The sequence below is a fragment of the Silene latifolia genome, chromosome 10, assembly GCF_048544455.1.
Source record: "Silene latifolia isolate original U9 population chromosome 10, ASM4854445v1, whole genome shotgun sequence".
NCBI classification, from domain to species: Eukaryota; Viridiplantae; Streptophyta; class Magnoliopsida; order Caryophyllales; family Caryophyllaceae; genus Silene; species Silene latifolia.
The window spans coordinates 54,315,040-54,320,908 of record NC_133535.1 but is presented as its reverse complement, the minus strand read 5'-3'; the positions used below and the strand labels follow the sequence as shown (position 1 = coordinate 54,320,908).

General features: G+C 33.7%; 1 long non-coding RNA gene across 1 annotated transcript; it reads right to left on the bottom strand.

Moving 5' to 3' along the window:
• Positions 1-212: 212 nt before the first annotated feature.
• On the bottom strand, positions 213-3,396 carry LOC141608999 (uncharacterized). Its single transcript, XR_012527117.1, has 7 exons — positions 3,225-3,396; positions 3,016-3,152; positions 1,762-1,883; positions 1,538-1,654; positions 1,149-1,246; positions 961-1,043; positions 213-393 (listed from the first exon to the last, which is right to left on the bottom strand). It is a non-coding gene; the product is annotated as an uncharacterized LOC141608999 (long non-coding RNA).
• Positions 3,397-5,869: the final 2,473 nt, after the last annotated feature.

Here is a 5,869-nt window from a genome sequence, read left to right as displayed (position 1 = left end):
GCCACTAAAGGTAATTATCACGTCGGTTGTTAGTAAAGAACCGCCACTAAAGGCGAACTAATAGTGGCGTTTCATATTAAGAACCGCCACCATAGATATATAAAAAAAATAAAAAAATTATTTGCTACCAAAATTTTCCGACAAGCGAAATCCTATAGATCTGAGAAGCCAAATAGCGAAATAAACAAACAACGCATACAAAAGAATGCCAACGAATGAACTTGCATATCATCAGACATAACAGTAATGTCTATGCTCAAAATTATACATCCAAAGTGTATAAATAATCACATACATGTCTTTGTTAATAAACTAATCATTTCACGTTCTCTAAACATTTAATAGCCCACACGTCTTTAACATCTTTCATCTCGTCAATTAAGATTGTTGAATCTGCAATAATACATTTAGCAAACCAATAGTTAGAAAAACAGGTTGTGGCAAAACAAGTAGTGTAGCTATTATCCCCATTTAATATACTAGTGTATTAAGACTTAAAAGAGTTACTTCCTTAATTATAACTAGTACAAGTAAGTGTGTTGCTTAGCTTTGAGTAATGTAGCGTATTATCCCCATTTAGTAAATGTTTAAGTCAAATACGTTATTTTATATCAAGACAACAGTATATGACATCATCTTACACTATATCACTGATATCACTATATCAGCAACAATTTACACCAACTTATTTCAAGCAACATATTTCAGGAAAACAGTAAAAGTTACAACATGTTACACCATGATTAACCACCAAAACTACCATTTAAGCATATAAACTAAATCTTATTCTTTTTAGGCATCATAAACAAAATCAGAGGAAGGAGTTTAGTGTTATAACTTATAAGGGGAAGCAACACGCTAAAGTACAATTCCTATTTGAGAAACACCGACAGCTACATTAGAAAAAAAATTATTGTGTGTTTGAACAACATAAGTTAAATAATGAAGGAATTTACATACGAATGAACTACATCCTTGCTTGATAATTATCCATAAGGGACAAAAGGATGATCACTTTTTCGCAACACATGGATGTAGTCAACCTACACACAAAATGCAAAAGAATGTAAGATTAACTGGTCAGTATATGTAATTTTAAACATGATTTAATATGAGACTCTTAATTAAAGATTAAAAAGGAAAAAAACCTGCATCCATTTCAGTATGGCCAGTGAGGACTTCAGTGGCTATAATGCAGAAACTTGTGCTACTTAATGGTGATTTGATTGTTGCTCCAAATAAGTTTCTACAAAAATCAGAAATCAATTAGTATACTTCACCAAATCTCATGAATATCTTATGAATATCTGAGTATCCAACTCCCCATTGACTTATGATATGTGAGCTGTTTCCAATCCGTACAACATATCAAGTGGTCTTCTAATCAAAGATACTAAATTATCACTCATGCTATAAAGAAAAATTATCATCTGTACCATGAGATGTAGCCTTATCATTATCCAATATAGTAACCTTCTTTTGTGATTAAAAGAATCAAAATGTATTTTTTAAAACTGAAATACTAAGATTCAATCACCTTTGGATTACAATTTATTAGCTGTAGCATTAGGATGTTAGATATCACAACATTTACGTTCTCAAACCAAATACTATGCAGTATTGTCTGCTTCACACATCGACACATCGACCCGACCTGGAGTCAATATTGAACAAAGGTTGAAGGAGATCAGGTTACTGCTATGCACAAACCAGCTAATGGAAACAAGAGTAAAATAGAATGAAATCATACGTTGACCTTACCTAGTAAAATGCTAATATTAGTCTGAGATGCAACAAGTTCATCCTTCACTGAGTTATCCTCAAAAGAGCCATATGCTGAAGGGTGAGAACCAGCAACATCAGCGGCTAATTTAACCCCCATCCTGAATAATTATTACACACAGATTTCCAGACAACATCATCTAAAACTTTAAAATAGAAGATAAAGCCATATATAAAAGATATCTCAAATTAAATTCAAACTGAAAATGTGTCAAAGAATACAGTCAAGCCCATGAGTACTAGCTAACTGAACTAAGACAATCCGACAAATAGATCAAACTGCACAAGCTTCTCTCAAGAAATGCTTAGTGCGTTTACCATGTGTTGGAACATCATAAGTTAAAGAAATAAAGATTATACATACAAATGAACTACGTCCTTGCTTGTTAATTATCGCATAAGGAACAAAAGGAGAGTCACTTTTTCGCAACACGTGGAATTCAATTCAAAATATTTAGCACATTTTATCGCATAAATGATATAGCTTTTAAATAATAATATCAGTAAAAAAAATATCAGAATCAATTAAGAGCTTATTATACATCTAACTTCAGTACATGTCTTAAAATGCGGCCATGTACCTAATTTCCATGTGCCCAAATTCAACATTGCAATAAGGCTAATACTCTTTGTCTTTTCTTTTATAGAAGAATGCTTAGTTCGGTCCCAATAATGGTTATCAAACTTACACACATGGAGAACTGCTTATCGTCTTTTTAACATTTACATACTAACAATTTATTTTCTCAAGTTGAAAAATGTGATCGTTAGAAAAGTTATGCTCTTATGTCTGTTTCTTAATTCATGAAAAATGTTATAAAAGTTTCCGCTACCCCATATTTTAATTTCTGGGTTCGCCCCTGACACAGAACAATACACACACCACAAAAGACATGCTCAGTCGTATCAATATGGATTAAGGAAGCTGAATATTAAAAAGTGAATAAGATATGAATCTGATATAATGCACATCCAAACGCCTGATATAATGCACATACAGAAATGAAAAACATGGTTTTCGGATGTAGTTCAAACTAGAGTTACTGGTAAAATCCCCCTTTATCTCAATTTATTTCAACTTCATGACCTAAAATCAACAATTATCGTTGCTCCCAGTACCAGTTCAGTTAATTATACAATTTTTGTTGGTAAATCAGTCTCACAAGTCAAAATCTATTTCAATTTCATAACAATAAAACACAATCACAAGTCAAAATTCAAAAATCGGATTACCTGTGGAGTGTGAGAGCAGTGACGGGAGAGCAAGGATGGTTACAGCAGTAGCGGTCAGCGGCGGAGAGCGACGACGGAGGGCGGTGTAGCAGAGGTCCGGCTAGTACCCGTGTCTGGGCATGCGCGATCTGGGCTTACTGTTAAAAGAAATAAAATCAATTTTATCCCAATTATTTACAAAAGACAAAACCCTAGATCGTATGTTGTACCTAGAGGCGCCGCTTCGAGGGAGAGCATTGAGTGAAAGTGTTGGCAGTGACGAAGGAGAATGGTGAGGCTATCGAAGGAGTCGGGTGAGCGCCGTGGCTATGAGAGGCGGAGAACGATAGTGATGAGTGGAGATCAGATGACGAAGAGTAGAAGACAAAGTAAATTAGTAGATTAATATCCAAGAAAGTCGATCCAAGAATTCTAAAGGGTTTTGGAGTTTTTTTTTTAATTTTGCTATTAAGTCGGTTATAGCTAAAAACCGACACAAAAATATATAATTGCGGTTTTTTAGCCCAAAAAATTGTTACTTTGTATTAACCTTTAGCGTCATTCATAACGTCGGTTGTTAATAGAACCGTCACAGTTGATCTATAGTGGCGTTTTCATTTGGAACCGCCATAAAAAGCTTCTCTTATCACGTCGGTTCTTACTTAAACCGCCACAATAGACCCCATACATACATGAAAATTTCGTTCCCGCCAATTTTTTGGACTTTTCGCGTCGTTTCTATTAGAACCGCCACGATAATCGCGTCGTGATAGGGGTTTTTTCTACTAGTGCTGAAAATCTAATCTTAACCTACTTGAAAATTTCCAAAAAGCCATCATTCAAGTACAAATCTCCACTCACCCACTTCCAAAATCCCTCTCTTAAATGAAAACACCTTTAAAATAGGAAAAAAATTAGAGTAAGAAGGCGACTTGATACCTATCGTAGAAAAAAGTTAATATTTTGGTAGTGATTACTAATAATTGATTATGTTGGTATTGATTATGAAAAAGATGACTAAAGTTGGTAGTTTTTATCAATTTACCCAAAATTCAATATGGAGAAATTTTTTCAATTGAAAATGAGCACATCACAGGGAAAATATTGAAATTATAATAATTTAAAGTCACATGTGCAAATAATGTGAAAAATTTGAGAAAAAAACGATAAATCATAACAAAGAGAAATCAGTTTAAGAAAATAAGTGATTTTGTTGTACGGAAGTGTTTTTCATGTTTATTGAGTAAAAAGTGACTAGTTTTTGGTTAATAGTGACCAACTTGGGGGAAAAAAAGATCTTAAGTTATAAAAAGTGGTCTTATTTTACAAAAAAAGGATTAATTTTTCATATCGTATGTACGACGGTCATACAATAGCATTTGCATAAAAAATATACGAAAAAATGAGTACAAGAGAAATGAAAATAAGAATGTCGATAAACTAAAGAAATAAAAAAAAATGTTAGGAAAACACGATTAAGTTTTATTTTTAGAGAAAATGGTTTTGCTAACTTGGGCAAAAAAAATTACGTCAAAATCATTAGTCGGAAGGGTAACATCGAAAATTTGATTGTTTTGGCCAAAATAATGTTTTTCCCCCAAAATTCGTAAATCATGTAACATTTTTGTAATTAAATAGTACTAAAAGTAAATTTTGAAAGGAAAAAAATAAACTTAAAAGGATTCAAAGTACTAATTATATCAACAAAGTTAACTTTCAGTTTCGGTAGCAGATCAAAAGAACTCTATAGTTAAGCGTACTCAGGTGAGAGTAGTGTTGGGATGGGTGACCTCCTGGGAAGCCTCTTTGATGCGCGCGAATGCATAACCGGTGAAACCAAAGAATGATTCAAATGAATCGAGTTAACTAGCGAAACCAGTACCGAGATTGTCATTATTCCATATATGATAAAATATCGATCATGAAAAAAAAAATTATTTAACATTTTATTTATTTCATTTTCATATATATTTTTTGCCACGGAAATTTTTTTTGCTACGGGAGTTATTAGCCACAAGAGAATCCGTAGCCAAAAATTTAATAATAGCCACGTTCTTGTTTTTCCCGTGGCTATCTCTTTGCCACGGCCACTTGCGTCACGGAAAGTATTCCCGTGGCCAAATGATTTAGCCACAGAAATTTAACACTTGTGCCACGAATTTAGTCGTGGCCCAAGTGCTCATTTGTAGTAGTGTCTCGCCCCCAAATCGCTTCTAAATCACTCCCAATCCGATTTAACAACAAGAAAAATCGACTCAAAAACAAGTCTATCTCGCAAACAACATCTAACAATACCAAAATTTACATAATAACAACTAATTAACATGAATTTTACAAGAAAAACTAACAATTTCTAAACTAATTCAATTAATTTTAATAAAAACCTAACACATACCCTAATTTACTAACTAATTCAATTACAACACAAAATTAAAGTCATATAATCAATTAACAACAACAATAAGGGAAGGGAAAGAGAAACAAACAATTAAAAACAATGATTTAGCTAACTTTAACAAAAAAAATTTAAAAAATTGAAACTTACTTGTTATGGTGGTGGTGGAAGTAGTGGCTGTCGTGGTGGTGGGAGCAAATGACGGCTGGTGGCGGCGGCGTGAGGCGGCGGCCGGCGGGTGGGTGGTGGTGTCGTGTGGTGGTGTGTAGTGGTGGTTGTAACACCCCCATACTCCGAGTGCCTTACCAGGACCACTCAGGTATGAAGACATCACCATCTCGGTTGCCCGAGGCATGATAATCAAATAGACAAAACAGAAACAACATTTATTATAAGTAGTTTAATGAATAAGTACAATCCTCGAAACCAAACTGAAAGTACAATACATTATTCCAAACTATCTGTTCTCAACTGAAATGT